Here is a 16750-nt window from a genome sequence, read left to right as displayed (position 1 = left end):
GGTAGGCCGAGACGTAGATGGGAGAATAATATTAAAATGGATTTGAGGGAGGTGGGATATGATGATAGAGACTGGATTAATCTTGCACAGGATAGGGACCGATGGCGGGCTTATGTGAGGACGGCAATGAACCTCCGGATTCCTTAAAAGCCATTTGTAAGTTGTAGGTTTGTATGATTTACCAGCTTGTGAGTTTAACTTTTTACAGTTTATGTCTAAAATTGGTTGAGCACCGTCTAGATATCTCTTATCCTCCTCACACCAGCGATTAAACGAGGTTAGAATTAATGTACACACTGTGTCATTGAACGGATTCATTTTCACATTGCAACATAACAAGAGAAACTTATATAGTAGGTTCTAACCAGTGCTGCTTTCTCTTAAGGAGCACAGGAGCAGTGCACCACCTCTTCAAATAATACGTATTTTAAATTAATATTGATGAGCTGCAGTAGACATAATTCTTTATTATAAATTTATAATGCTATATAAAAGCCTGAAAGTAGCACTCCACATGTACGGATCTTGTTGACTCCTGGGATTTACGTTTGCCGCTCGACACTTGCAGCACACTGTTCCATTCAAGCATGCGCAGTAGTAGTGTTTCACTGGCAAGCTTTGGAGCAGGGTAGGGATAGGGAGGCAGTATATTGTGCGTAGGCAAGGTCTGTGGGCCGCGGTCGCTGTCGCTCTCACAGGTCCCTTCATAATAGCGTTTAAAGGAAAAGTCAAGAGGGTTGTAAATCTGTGATGTCACCACCGGAACACTATACTCATTGTCAACCCTCAGCTTGCACTTTCTAGTGATAACCAAGTGATTTAAAGACCTATATTTAAATATTTGTTTGGGTCACATACACTGGAGGAGTAAAGGCTTAGAGGTATAACTCCCACTTCAATATCTCATCTTTTTTTAATTCAGTGATCATTTACTTTCCAAATTCTTGTAGCAATATAAGAACTGTTATGATTGCTCCATTACTTACTTTTGTATCTCTCACCTTTATAGAACATTTCGGTCCAATTTTAATGAAAGTTATTTTACACTTAAATTTCTGTTTCCGAGCCTCAAATATTAATTATATTAAAGTAGTGTTCAATAAATAAAAACTATACTGGTGAACGACAGAATTTAAATTACACATGCAAAATGTATTAAATTTCCGTATTAACACTGGACTAGAGTGTGCACTAAAACTAATTAATAATTAATTTTGTTCAGGATTGTTAAATGAATATTTTACTGAAGTGGTTGAGGAGGGATTTCAATAGCGTGGGGAGTGAAAGTATCCCAATTGTAACACTGATTTTACAAATAGAACAATTTATTTTAAGAATGTTTCACAAAATTTAAACTGACTCACTTAGTCTTGTGAAGGGCATCGAGCAGCTCTGCAACCATTGTTTCCGCTTCATACGGTTTCTTCTTTTGACGTCCTGTTTCCTTCTGTTTAGGTAACGAATTGTAAAAGAAAAAAAAAGTCCGTGCTCTACTAAATAACTTCAATAATTTCGAATCTTCATTTGGAAACTTTGTCCTCAAAAATCTAAATAAACGGCCTATTACATTCTTTTTTTCTGTTGACTGATTTTTTATGAAATTTTCTAAATATAACTTCACACTCTTCAATTGTTGCCATCCACTGAGAAGAGGGATCTCTATCCATCCTGGAGATTGTTGACTGGAATTAGTATCCGAAACAGCACTTTTATTACATTTTCTAGCAATATAATCAGCAACATATCTGAGCGCTTCCATTTCTTCCCTGTTGTGTCAATTCTATCATCAATATACGTCTCTAATGAGTTTATTTCCTTAGGGATTTTTCACGTTTTCATGAGAAATGTCTACGAGATCCCGAAAAACTTGTTTTGTTATTAGTGCTCCACCTGTATATTCTACAGGGGCACTTGTAGGGTGGGACAGTCGACATCCTAATATTAATAGGCGCAAGCGATTTTTTACTTCGATGGGCAGAGGATTATTATAAAAATGTCCTATTCCACGAATTTAGAAAAATAGGTTTTCCAGAGCGTCCTGATTGAGTTTCCTGGTCATGATATAATCAATTCCTTTTTCTTTTAAATATATATATAACCCTTTCAAGCTCTTAATAAAGGTAAGGAACCCATTCTGAAAAGGTAGAAGAGTATTTTTTCCTCTGACTCTCAGTTCTTTTACAGTTTCCTCCATTCTATCTAATATCTCTACTTGTTCTTTGTGGTTAATTCCGAACGCACATTTCAGTTTATTGTGTGTAGGATCTTTCGGAATTCCCGAGTTCATTACATCTGTGAAGTCATGAGTTGAAAAAAATGATGAATTTCTTCACTTTCGGGTACAAAATATTTAATCAGAGCAGCAGTGTGTTGAGAAAAAAGTTGGTGCAACTCTTTGTCTGTCATTCTCTTGCCCAGTAATGTGACCCCATTGTAATTTCGGGAATAGTTGCAACTCCGAAGAATCGGATTTAATAATTCACTCAATTACTTTTATTAACCCACTGTCAATAAAATGGTTCCTTAATAACTTAATCAGGTGGGGCAAATCTGCAAAAACCCAAATATTTTCGTCCGAAGCAGGATTTGAAAAGCAGGTTCGATTTACATTTATATGTAACTCATTCCACAGTCTTCTATTGCCTCCACTCAGATCAGAAACAATAATTGAAACTACTCTGAAACCTGCCACTTCAATTTCTGTTATAATTTCGAACAGTAGCTCTCTGTTCATTGTTTTGTCGAAATCATAATAGATGGGCTGCTTCCAGTCACTTGTCAATCCTCGGATCATTACGATTTGAGCATTTCTGTGAGGACTCAATATCGAATCGTTCTTGTGATCGTAACAAATTACACCATTGACATTCATCTCATCAAATAGTAACACTGATAACTTATCCATTTCACTCAAAGACAGTCCCTGCGCTTTTAAAATTTTCAGTACCGGTGTAAGAATGCAATTTTTTGTCCAACGCTGCAAGGTAGCAACGCTTGGTAGCAGGAATTCCCATCTGTGATCTCAAATGATTGTACAGTTTATCACTAATTGCTCGCTGAGCTAATGCCGGAATTATGTCTTATTCTTCCCATCTTTGCTTTCTTTTCCCGCTGATAAGCATTTTTATTTGCCCTGGAATGAACACTTTAGCTAATACATGTTTTATTTTTCCATTTACTAAGCGATTTAAAAACTTTCTTTGTCGTTGTAATTTTGGTTGACCCTAAAATATGCTTGGTTTTTATATTTTATTTGTAATGCTTTTTAATTTAGACTAATTTTTCAATGTCTAATTTAAGTTTTTCATTTTCTTTACGTAGTTCTTCATTTTCTTTTTTGAGATCCAGCCCCTCATTTTCTAATGAACAAACGAAAGATAACACAGCCAATGGATCGTCCTGCTGCACTGTTGTCTTTGCATGTAATGGTTCACTCACCTCAGACAAAACTGTTTGTCTGCAAGTCCTCTCTTCTACACGTTTACTTTTAGCACTGTTTATGTCCCTGTTTTTCACATAGTACACTGGTAAATTCAGTGATGGTTGGGCGTTTAATTTCAATTTTTTCTTTGCTGGCATGTTAAAAAGCTCGGCTTTCAAATTACGCTCATAAGAATCAGATGTGAAATGTTCGGAACAAATACGCGCAGTTTCTTTTCGGTAACACTTAATCTCCCAAATCTTTCGCAGCTTTGGATCAGAGGGAAAAGTATGATAAATAACACTCGAGCCTTTAGTTTTCCTGCTATAGTTCTGACACTAGCTCACCGCACAATTTGGCACTTTGTATGCTACAATAGTAACAATATAAGCCTATTATAAATAGCACACTAGCAAGGTCTATACAAAGTAACAAACACAGCCCGCGTTTTCTAAATTCCAGTAACTACTAATAAAGGCAGCGCAAGCCAAGGAGTTGACAGTGGAGTGTGTCCCCGTGATGACGTCACAGATTTACAGCGCCTTCACTTTCTCTTTAAAGCATACATGGGCACAATTTTCGGTTACGTGAGGCACTCGATTTGAAATAGTTTGTTTACTAGAAGAGCAGACTGCAGAGTAGGATGGGAAATATAAACTGCTGTGACCTATGTCACCTTATCGTAATCGCTAAGGTGGTCAGTGGCAAATTATTAGGAAAGTGCTTGGTTAACATGAGAGACTCGAAAACTTTTATTCAACTTGGCAAATTAATTCGGCAGCTTTAATCATAAACTTCTTTACTATTTTTCCATCATTGAATTGATTTAAATCACAGGCGAGAAATTGCATAACTAGCCAGTAATATTCCATCACGTTGTCTACGTTTATTTTCTTGAATATTCTGGTGTTTATCAAGATTACTTAATAGATCTGCACGTTCTCGACCTAAAATAATTTCAGAAAATCATATTTCGTTTTCTACGCACATTTGATTTTTTTTTTATAATTCTTTTGGAAAGAATATGTACAAACAACATTTAATTCCTCGTACCTTTTAATGCAGCGTGTTTAAGGTATAATGTCGTATTTAGTATACTATGCAAATGTTAAGATCATAAATTTTCTTCGGAATAGTACGAAAAGTAACATTTAATTTGTCTTACCTTCTAATTCAGCATGTTCTTTATGACATAAGGAGTAATGTTGTATATTAAATTTAGTAATGCCTAATAGGATTTTCGAACTAACATACATCGTATGTTCTCCCCTTCTAAACAGCAAAAAAACTCTTCCTCCAACCGACCGTCCATGAACCTTGGTGCGTAGAAGGGATTAGGAGCACTTTCATGTGTCCTCAAGCTGTCTACAATAGTAGTTAGCTCGTTCCATCATAAGTGTTACAATGAATATTGTGCAAAGTCTTTTAAATATGCCAATTTCTGTAAGACTTATACATGAAAAGATCGAAATAAAGAAGGTGGGTAGACCTAGACCTGAATTAAAATTACAAGTGACGAAGAACAGTAATAGAGAAGTGACAAGAAAATTCAACAGTCGGGCTTACAAAAAATGTGAGTGATTATACGGCTGCAATATAAAAAAACACTGTATTTTGTTTTCCTTGCCTATTCTTCGGCGGCGAACATCCATGGACAAAAACAAGTATGTTGTACAAGTTTGATTTATTTTTCTGTTTGAACTTAGGACTGTGCGTAGTAATCAAATAATTTTAATTATCGTTCTGCATCTGCAGGCATGATTGATGTGAACCACATGAATGAAAGAATTAAAAAACACGATTCTTAAGCTGCACACATCAACAATAATTAAATTTAGCAGTGTTGGATCAAACAAACATACAGGCAAATAAAACTGGATTCAAGTTATAGGCTATCTGTCGAACTTCACAATGATAAAGTTTTCAAGAACAGATATGTGCCTGCGGTTTGTGGAGCTCAAGATGAAGGAGACTCATCTTTAAATGCTGGTATTTTTCGTGGCCTCATCAATTTCACTTCTGAATTAGAGCCAGATCTTAAGGAACATTTGAAAAGAGTACCGGTAACAGTGTTTAAGGCCACATCAAACATTATACAGAATGAACTCCTTCAAGCCATTTTGGATGTATGCTCTGATAATATTTGAAAGAAATAAAGAATGCTACTGACTTATTACCAGTCATGATTGGTAAGACGACAGACTTATTGAATGCTACTCAACTAGCAGTGATTTACCCATACATTGCAAATGGAAAGTCAGTAGAGAGGTCCTGAGCCATAAGAACCTTTCTGAACAAAATTCCGAATCTTTGTGTATGTGCAAAAAGGAGGAAATTGATCGACATGTCGCAGAAGATCCCAGTAAATTAATTAATTAATTGCGCCGTAAACACTATTTACGAGTACTACAGAGAAGAAATCCTGGAATGTATGAAGACAATCGAAATGCAGGAATACATGAAACACAGGGGCGGTTATTCAGGTGAAGTGTCACTTCTCGTATTTACGTGTAAAACACAATTTTATCTCATATTAATAATTAATTCCAGTTATTACCGATACTGTACTTATAAATAAAAAAAAAGTTTTCTTTTCAGTCGTTATAAACAGTGTTTAGTTGTATAAATACTACCTGTAACCGTCCGCTGAATAGAATAATGTCAACTGTTACGAGCGCCGAGCGGTGACTATGGGAACTACAATACCGTAGAGGTGAAATTATTTGGGCTCCCATTCTCATACAGCACTTGGTTTCCATGGTAACGTGACGTCACGCACTAAAGAAAGCTTATATGAGTGAAGTGCGTTTCTGAGTCTTTCAGTTATGGAGAACTGTCGGACTTGTAGACAGAGTAACTAGTTTGCAGATCTAACGTTACTAATAATGGAGAAGGGTTCAAGACGGCCTCCAAGGCCGGGGGCTATTGTTTAAGGGCTGTGAAATTTTACAGTATGTACTACCTGACTCGAGAATAGTATCCTCATTTGTTATTACCAAGCATCCACCCCTGCAGTGGCAAATTAGCTGGCTCTGTGTCATTTTATCAGGAATACACCCCACATAAATTCGCAAAGTTTAAAAGTTGTTTTCCGCCGCGTGTATTATTTTTTCTCATGAGCTCATGATCTTGCCAATTTTGTTCCAACTCTTGTATTTGAAAGTTTAACGTGCGCGTAAATGTACGCATGTAGTTTAATATTGTGTATGTATATATTAACTTATTTAATGTATTTAAAATATATTAGTGATAAGTGTACATAGTGTATTAATCCTACATCAAAGGCCATATTATATGTTTAATCACTATAGTGCTATTATACAAATACTTAGGTACCAGTACATAGAAAATGATGATTAATGAGTACGAAATATATAGGCCTATCCCGAAAATGACATGGTTTGTAATTTATTAGAAATGTCATTTTGTAGACTTAAATATGAGGATTAAACAGACGTTTTAAATTCTGGACGACCTACAGTTCCATTTGTTATTTGTTTTAAAAAGTGCTAAGAAAATACAGAAATTGTATAAAATAACTTAAAAAAATTCTTCCGTTGAAAGAAGCTTTTCTGTTTGAAAAGATTGAAAATTTCACTTGGAATGCTACATTATAGGAGAGATTTTCATCATTAGCCCCACAGCTTTGCATAGAGATATACTGTCCACCCTCAGTTAAACTCAGACATTTTATGAAGACATCGTCGACAGGTTTGATGCTTTAAAATGTAGGAGGATTGACTTTGTATGCAAGGAATTGGGCGAGTCCTGAAATTAATTAATTTTCCTGTTTGCATGTGTTCTAGAACTATTAAAACTGTACGTAGTTTACGAATAGTAGGCCTACTCATTATATTGGTAAAACTGTTCATGCATTTGTGTATGTGAACACACTTCACCTATTTTTTTTACTGCGAGCCGCTACTGATGAAACACAAAACCAGAATAGAACAGGTAACTGGGCAGAAAAGAATAATAAAAGACGATCATTTTTGTATTTCGACTCTCGATGTTTCATCAAATCATGCCTCAGGTTGACATACTGAACTTTAATATAGAACAGTTCATACAGGAATAATTTCAAGGGAAAAATTGTTCCGGGGCCAGGTATCGATCCCGGGGCCCTTCGCTTAGTGCATGAATGCTCTACCGACTGACCTACCTCAGGAACTATACACGACATCGTCACAATTCTTCCCTTTATATCCACACAACTCAAATGGGCTGACAAGATGCCAGAACCCAACTTTGAGTGCACACAATTCTGTGTGATTTAAATTGAGGCTTTCTGTTAACGTATCTACAGTAACGAATATATTATGCAAATATGACTTTAAGGTAGAAGCTCCCTGTGATGCAGGCTTTAATAATTTCAAGGGAAAAATTGTTCCGAGGCCGGGTATCGATCCCGGGAACCTTCGCTGAGCGCACGAATGCTCTACCGACTGAGCTATCCCAGGAACTATACACGATACCGTCACACACATCTGAAAGTCAGATTTGCATAATATATTCGTCGTTGTAGGTACGTTAACAAAAAGCCACAATTTAAGTCACGCAGAATTGTGTGCACTCAAAGTTGGGTTCTGCGTCTTGTCAGCCCGTTTGAGTTGTGTGGATATAAAGGGAAGAATTGTGACGCTGTCGTGTATAGTTCCTGGGGTAGCTCAGTCGGTAGAGCATTCGTGCGCTAAGCGAAGGTCCCGGAATCGATACCCGGCCCGGGAACAATTTTTCCCTTGAAATTATTCAAGCCTGCTTCTCAGGTAGCTTCTATCTGAAAGCCAGATTTGCATAGTTCATACGTGAATTTAAAAAGAAAATAGTAAGCTAATGATATAGGCACAAATGAAAATAATTCTGAAAAAGAGAGTCCTGCAAAGTGGAGCTGAGAAGGCAAGTTCCTGAGAATCATGGAAGCCAAAGAAGTCTGTGATAGTGTGATATAATAATTATTTGCCAAGCAAAAGAAAGGTTCTTTTTCTCTCGTAGCTGTTAATGTCTTTCTGCCAGAATGTTTTTCAAGATATATGCAGTGTTTCCCTGACAGATTGCTCATCTTAATAGTTCGAGCCTATCTCATTCTTGGATTCGAAAAAGGTCCACATAGAATTGGGAGTGATTTATGGTAGGAACGAGTTCAGACGCATGTCTTGAGCCAATGCACTCCTTCATACATGAGAGAAACTTAGTTGGAATGTATGGAGAATGTCTAAGGCTTCTGAAGATTAGGCCTATAATTATAATTCCGATGATAAAATCAGAAACAGAGCGATAATTTCTACGCTTAAATGTGTCAAAATGTTTTTTAGAAATTCAACGCTCCAAGAAAGACTGATAGCATTCTGTATGTTATCCATAGAAAGGAAATTTATTTCTGAAATCCCAAATTTCAACAACAAATTTGCGAAATTGAAGGAGAGAAGAGCAGATTTTTTTTGTACAAAAAGCGTATGGATTTTCTATAAAATACAAGATTGCATAACAATGTTATATTTTATAGGCTACTGTGTAACAAATCAAACAGACCACTTTGTACAAAAGTGTGTGAATGTGATACAATAGAAATTGAACACTTTATGTGGCTATTAATGAACCTACATAGGAAATTGATTAACTGTAATTTCATGACTAACAAAATAACGGAAATCTATATACGAGTATAACATAATATTAATAGTTATGTAGTAGTTAGTACTATAACAATAATAATGATCATAATCATAAGAAATATTTGTGCACTACCAGGATTATTTATCACCACATGCCACTACTGGTCCTAACACACTTATTAAAAATTCATTAAAACTGAAATACACATAATGTCTTCACCTAATAAAGTAATAAGTAAAATAAATTATGTTTTAAAAACTATCACAACTGAATAGCAAAACTATCACAATGAAAAACAGACCGAGGCACTGAGGAAAGGCAAAAATTCATTCACAATTTCCAGTAACAAGGCTGTGTTCAGAATATCAAACTTTCTTTGTATTGCTTTCATAGTTTTAATTTTGGGTGATTCTCATTTAACTTGAACAACCTATGTCCCCTAACACTGACATTTGTAATATTTCTCTGTCATGTGTAATTCTTTACTAAATACGATCAATAATGTTATAAAATGCTCTGCAACAATGAAAAGGAGAAATATATTGGTCTATATTGTCATTTTGACTAAAAATAAACCAAAAATTTCACACAAGTTACCTGTCCCTGGCACATTTTATTGAAGGGAATTTGCGATTGTAAATTTGTTTTCATTTGGAAAACAACATGTTTATGTAATCTGCAACTTCAGAATTCATTATTACTATTACGTTAAACAGTTTTATTTTTATCCATATTATTAATTTTTTACAAGTTTTCTATTTTGTCACCAGTGTGTTGTGTCACTTATGTTACTACATAGTTAATTATGTATATAACAGATATCTCGGGTTGTTATAATTTGATACACATCTACACATCTCTCCGTTATGTTTTGGCGCTACTGGGATAGTTACATTGTGTTGTGAAGTTTATTGTGTTGACTATCTGTGTTCGAGTTGCTACATATGAGTGAGTATGTAAATTGTATGTCACATAATTGTTGATCACAATTTTAAAAATTATGCAACTGTGATTCTTTATACATAACATTCCATCCAGCTACATTTCGAAACGTATTCAGTTTTTAGATTATGCACTTTAACCTTTTAAATTAAATATGTCACATACGTTATAGTCACTTAAGTTACTTACTGAAAGGTAACATAAGTGACTGATGGTAATTTATGTGACATAGCATATTCATATTAGCTTAGTTAAAGATAAATACCTTCATAATGAGAATACTGCTTCCATGCAGGGCCTTGTATATAAATTAGCGATCCCAAATAATCTAATAATTTTAACTTTAATTGTGACTAAGAAAGTAAAGTGTTTTATGTTAGGGTAAACCATACAGTTATTGGCCACTTGAACTTTGATGTGTTATTATAAGACAGGATGTGCAAATAATTAATTAATATTTTGCCAGATGGTAGCAGCATGTTTTCTTATTTGGTAGTTACTTTAATTTCCAACAACAGATAGCATTGTGAGATGAAACAGATTTTTCTGCAAAATATACGTTTCCAGACTTAGGTTTCTTGTGAAATTCGTAAGAATTGTGTTGTGGTTGAGTCGTAATGATTGCTGTTTCTTTTAATTGGTATTCATTTTTATTCCAGTTATGAGGTAAGTACATTTCTATTTTCACTTTACACTTAAAAATTGTAATAAAATACAATCGCTAAATTTTGAAAATTTACTGGCTAATAACTGTTAATTATAACGCATTTTTCAATTATTGGCCACCCAGGCCAATAACTGTAATTTTAAAATAATTTAAAAAATCAATTATTTTCCTTCATGTAACTTATTAAATGCCACTATTTCACTAGTATTTTTATTTTTAGTCCATTTAATGTGTGTATAGTTATTAGCCACGTGGCCAATAACTGTCTTAATGGGTGGCCAATAACTATTCTGATTTCTTTTATACCCTGGTTAGGTTATTTTTAAGATTTCAAAATGGACTGACTATAAGTCAGAGACTATGAAGGTAACATTGAAAGAATTGGAAACTCATAGGAGTTCACTTAGAGTCATTGCTAAAAAGTATGGTGTTCCTAAGACAACCCTAAAGATCAAAATAAAGAATGATAAAACAGAAAGGTGATTTGAATCTTATGGCTTAGGAGGAAATTAATAAAGAGCGTTCTCAAAATGTCATTTCACATCGAACACTGAATGCAGACAAATCTACTGAACAAGTCTACTGATAAATTGATTATAGAATCATCAGTCTTCAAAGAAAATAACAAGTGAACAAACATTAAGAAACAATTTTATAGAAAAAACATCTTTCTGGTTTACCAATAGCATTTCACTTTTGTGGGTCACTGTAGGCCAGGACATATTGAAAGGTGATGTCGGTCCAGCTCTGTATTTTTCTTTTTTTTTTATTGGGTTATTTTACGATGCTGTATCACCATCTCTGTATTAGAGTTACACAATTTGCAGGATGGTGTCTCCATTATTCCAAAATAGAAGAGGTGTTTCGCCAGTAAATCATGCCCTGTTGCTAGATGGAAGAGTGAGACTGCACTTTTTCTACATTATTGGTATTAATAGTGCAATTTCTACATCAAAGATTAGAAAGATTACAGCAATTAAGAAGAATCGTAGGGAAAATGGAAATCGGGCTCGGAATTGTGATCAACAATTATGTGACATACAATTTACATACAATTTTTTCCCGATTTTCAGTTTGTTTTTTTGATAGTATTGTTGCTATTACTATAATGATTGTTGATGACTGAATTGGTATTTTCAGAATTGACTCTCTCTGGTGCTTTTTAGATGTTCTTGAGCCTAGGTCTTGCAGATGTTGTGTCTTGAATTGCTCTTTTACAGCTATTTTCACAGACTGGAATGATATTGGTTTTGAGTAAGTTATTGGGAACAGAGTTCCCTTCTTAGCCAAGGAGTCTGCTTGATCATTTCCATAGATTGCCACTCTAATTGCTTGGACTTCCCCATCAAAGGCTGATGTATTCTGGCCTACAAGGATATAAAATGAAAACAGGCTACTATAGATTCCAGCTCCAGCATTCAAGTGTCCAGCTATTTTGGATCCATCATTGTAGATGTGCAGCCAATTGGATCCTGGTTATCTGGTGTGGATAGTCTCAAGAGCCATGAACCTTAACGTTTCCTTGTCAATCTGACTTTTAGTGAAAACTTCAAGTTCTATGGAGGATCTACCAGTGGTATTTCGAGAAGGTTTTGCAGATTTTGATTATCTATTTTTAGATGGAGGTTTGATGTCAGGTTGTTTACTGACTGAATAAAGTCTACTTGGGTTTTTAGACGTCTTTCATTTGTTTTATAACCGCACCAAAACTCATTTGAACTCTTAAGAAGTTTTTCATTAAGGATAAGTGCTCTTTCTTCTATCTGTTTTCTCATGGGTTTCACCTCTATCAGAATCAGCATTGCATCCTTAGGTGTTGTTTTAACCCCTCCTGTTAATATTCGAAGCGCTTGAGTTTAAAGCAACTCAAACATGTTAAGTGTATTGTCCGAGGCTGTTATGGGTGATTCACAGCAGTAAGTAATACATGGTTCAATAGCCTATATGATTTGTAGGTGGACGTAGAGTATGCCGTGCACATCCCCATTTACTTCCTGATTGTCGTTTTAACATATTAAGACGCGTAGAAGCTCAACATGCAATTTTTTGGGTTTGTATCTTCCAGGTTAGCTACACAATATTGATAATTACACCCATTATAATGCGAGAGATGAACCCCTGAATCTGACTCTCCATGACAATTTTTTATATTTTGTATTTTTTGTTGGCTATTTAACGACGCTGTATCAAATACTAGGTTATTTAGCGTCGATGTGATTGTTGATAGCGAGTTGGTACTTGACGAGATGGGTCCCAGGATTCGCCATAGTTTACTTGACATTCTCCTTAAGATTGGGGAGAACTTCGGAAAAACTCAAACAAATGATCATCTCAAGCGGGAACGAACCCATGCCCAGGCACAAGTCTGGATCGGCAGGCAAGTGCTTCAGCTAACTGAGCTACGCCGGTGGCCGACTCCCCATGACAATACATCAACAAGTGTGAATGCAGTAGTCAACATTCTGGTGGTGGAAACATAAGTGAGAAAACTTCTTCCATGCTCAAAAGAGTCAAGAATACATCAATCGGCAAGTTTCTGGTGTGGCCAGAGATACCTAAACGAGAAGGCAAACTTGATATAGAAAGATTGCCGTTTTCGGTAACATCACAGAGCTACCAGGATATGCACAGAAAGAAGCGTGAACAGAAAGTTGTCCAGGAAAAGAGAAAAGAAAGAGAAAATGTGAAGTTGCGAAAGAAGGAAAAGAGAAAACACAAATGACAAAACGAACACTCTTCAGAGAATTGCAAAATGAGTCAATTTGTGACATTTGCAAGAAGGTTTCAGTAAAATTTGATGTGAAGATTGCAAAAAAGTATTTTATGTAAATTGTATTTCACGCAAAAACAGACAAACATTCCTGAAAAAGATGGTGTTGTCTCCTTATGTCACTCTTTTCTTATAAAGGAAAAGATTCACATAACAGTATGGACCTTAAGGGTAGTTCAGAGGATGTTGATAACCTTGAAGAACTTGATAAACTAGCACTATATAAATAAGGATCTATACACTAAAGAGATATGTAGATTTATATTTTACATAAAAGTGGTATTAGTGCAGTGCCATGGATGTGTAAATAACTAATAGAAGTAATAGCAACAGTTTAAAATAATATTTGCAGCCAAAACAAAGTAAATGTCAGTTATAGTTAATAATTGTGAAGTGGCCAATAACTGTCAAGAAGTGGCCAATAATTATAATTTCATACATATTAATTTTATTTTGTCACTAGTATCACACCGTATTATTGATTCCATTTTTGTAACAGTGATTTGAATAAAGAAATATTTGAATATTACAGATGTATCAACAGTTCCTTCTTACAATATAATGCATTGAAATCCTCGACTTTCAAATATGAAATTTCCCTTAAGTGGCCAATAACTGTATGGTTTACCCTACTCATTATATTTGTTACTATAGTTTGTAATCTTAGATATAATCTTGGAAATAAATAGCCTACCAATATCGAGGAAGGCTTATGGGTTGTAATTAGATACAATAATGATGTGCTTCAGTAGTTCGTCTATTATTTTGAATAGTAATAACAGGCAGAACTAATGATGGACTTTTATTGGAATAATTATATGTAAATTGTTTACTTTATCGGTTTGATAGCAGATTGAATCTGTAGGAATTATCCTATTCTTCTAATTATTACAGCTTACTGTGTAATTATCTCTTTAAACAATGATTTAGTTAACATAAACATTGTACTTAAAAAGTGATGTTATTTATTATCTTCTCAGGAGTTTAAGCAATATTTTAGGTTATTTCGTACCATTTTTTGTTGTATATATAGTATTTTGCGAATTTGTATTTGAATGATTAAATGTTCTGTTTTTAAGCACAAAATGCAGGCTGGAAGCTCAATGTCACATATGTTACTTTCTCTGTCACATACGTTACGTTTATACCTTTGTGTCCATATTTTATAATTTAATGAAAGTTCGTTAATTAAATGTTCCCTATTCAGAAAATATTTCTAGTGGAGGTTCATCAGTTGTTGAAAACTTATATGAATGTCTAGCAAATTTATGTATTAATCATTGGTAACATATGTGACAGTAAAGATGTTAAACATTTCACTTAAGTGCTAAAAATCATAAGATTAAATTTAAAAAGTGCACTGCTGCAGCTTGTCTGGACATCCTGAAGACTTCAGGAACCTTCACAGTGTAAGGATTATTGGTTTTAAACTATTTATTTTTGTAAATTTTAGTTTGATTTGGTTCAAGTTAAATGAGAAAGACCCTTTTAGTGCAATTTTTCTGTGAGGTACAGTATAATAATTGTAGCCAGAAAAATAAAAAATGAAAGGAATGAAGATATCAGCACAAAAATTAAAACCATAAAACATAATAGGGCCTATATAGGAAGAAGACTAGACAAAGCAGAGTTTTTAGGAAAGAATTTTCTTTAGGACGGGCCATGTTGCTGGACAGACAAGTAGTCATAAATCACCATGTCACCCATCATAGAAAGCGCATCGACTGGGCTGGAGACCAAATACTGTATGTGTTCGTCACAGCAATACCGTTTCTTGAAGAATATGGAAATGAGGGGGGAAATGTCTCAGTCTTTGTCATAGCACCACCCTAACACAGAAGAACAAAATAATATTTTAAATTTGAGAATCACTGCCTCGTCGCTGTCACTCAAGAAACTGAGTCGTGAAAGTTACACAACAGCGGGGATATTTAAACACACTGGTGTACTGGTTTAAACAGACTGTACTGTGCTTGAGATATTGATTTATAGTGCTATAGTTTTTAATATATGGAATATAAATCAAAAGACTCGCAAAATAACAAGTGAAATGTTCTTCACCATCTTCATTTGAATAGCAGCTACTGGACTCGGTAGTAGCCAGTATCATTTAAGCTGCGCCTATGTTTGAGATAGAAATCAGTGTAGTGCACTGAAATGTGAGACTGTCCCATCGAGTCTTTTAAAGAACTGACACATGCGAGGTGCGAGACTGGTTTTGTACAAATCCACACTACACGACCAACAGTGAGTGGTTTGTAAAGCTAAGAGGTGCGCGGTGTGCGCACCTTCACAAATGTCCAAGGACAGGTAGCTACTTCACTGAAAATCCAGCATCCTCCAATCTTCCCTATTTTCCGCCTCTTTCTGAGTCTGCATATTAATCATAGTCTGTATCTTAATGTTAACTATTATGTGATATATTTCCCTGCACCAACCTTTTCTACCGTTCACCATTCCTTCCAGTATATCCTTCGGTAAGCACTTTCTTCTAAGGCAGTGAACCAGCCAATTTCCTTTCCCTTCCTGATCAGTTTCAGCATTATTCTTCCTTCACCCACTCTTTCCAACACAGCTTCATTTCTCATTCTGTCTGTCCATTTCACATGTTCTATTCTTCTCCATATCCACATTTCAAATGCTTTTATTCGCTTCTCTTCACTTCTTCGTAACGTCCATGTTTCTGCCCCCATACAATGCCACACTTCATACAAAGCACTTCACTAATATCTTCCTTAGTTCTTTTTTCAGAGGTCCGTAGAAGATGCTCCTTTTTCTATTCTAAGCTTCCTTGGCCACTGCTATCCTCCTTTTGAGTTCCTGGCTGCAGCTCATGTTACTGGTTATAGTACACCGCAAGTATTTGAAGTTGTCCACTTGCTCTACTGCCTCATTTAGAATTCGCAAGTTTACCTTCTGTATTTGTCTTCTTATGACCATAGTCTGCTCCTTATTTACATTTATCTTCATCCCATACTGCTCCATTCCTCTTAATGTTCACATTTCAAATGCTTCCAGTCGTTTCTCTTCACTTCGTCATAAAGAAAATGTATCTTTATTACAGCATTGTAATAGGCTACATGGCATAATACTTGTATGAATATGATGAGATGGTGAGATGTCTCGGAATTCTTCCTTTTGTGCATAGCACAACGGAACAAAAGAATAGTGTGGTTGTTTTGGTTTTTACACATCCACACTGCATATGCAAGGAATTTCCCGCAATCCAAGACAAAAATTTTATGTGCTGACAAACAATTCAGAATATTACTGTTTTACAAAATATGCTAATTTTGGGCTTTATGCCTCAAAATCCTGCAAATATGGTACATTCCAT

The 16750-nt window shown here is 35.2% G+C and overlaps 1 protein-coding gene across 1 annotated transcript in view; it reads left to right on the top strand.

Moving 5' to 3' along the window:
- Nucleotides 1–16750, top strand: part of LOC138698385 (titin homolog) — a 55802-nt gene that overhangs the window by 12214 nt on the left and 26838 nt on the right. The window lies entirely within an intron of this gene.

The sequence above is a fragment of the Periplaneta americana genome, chromosome 4, assembly GCF_040183065.1.
Source record: "Periplaneta americana isolate PAMFEO1 chromosome 4, P.americana_PAMFEO1_priV1, whole genome shotgun sequence".
In the NCBI taxonomy this organism is placed as follows: domain Eukaryota; kingdom Metazoa; phylum Arthropoda; class Insecta; order Blattodea; family Blattidae; genus Periplaneta; species Periplaneta americana.
This window is presented reverse-complemented; position numbering and strand designations above follow the sequence as displayed.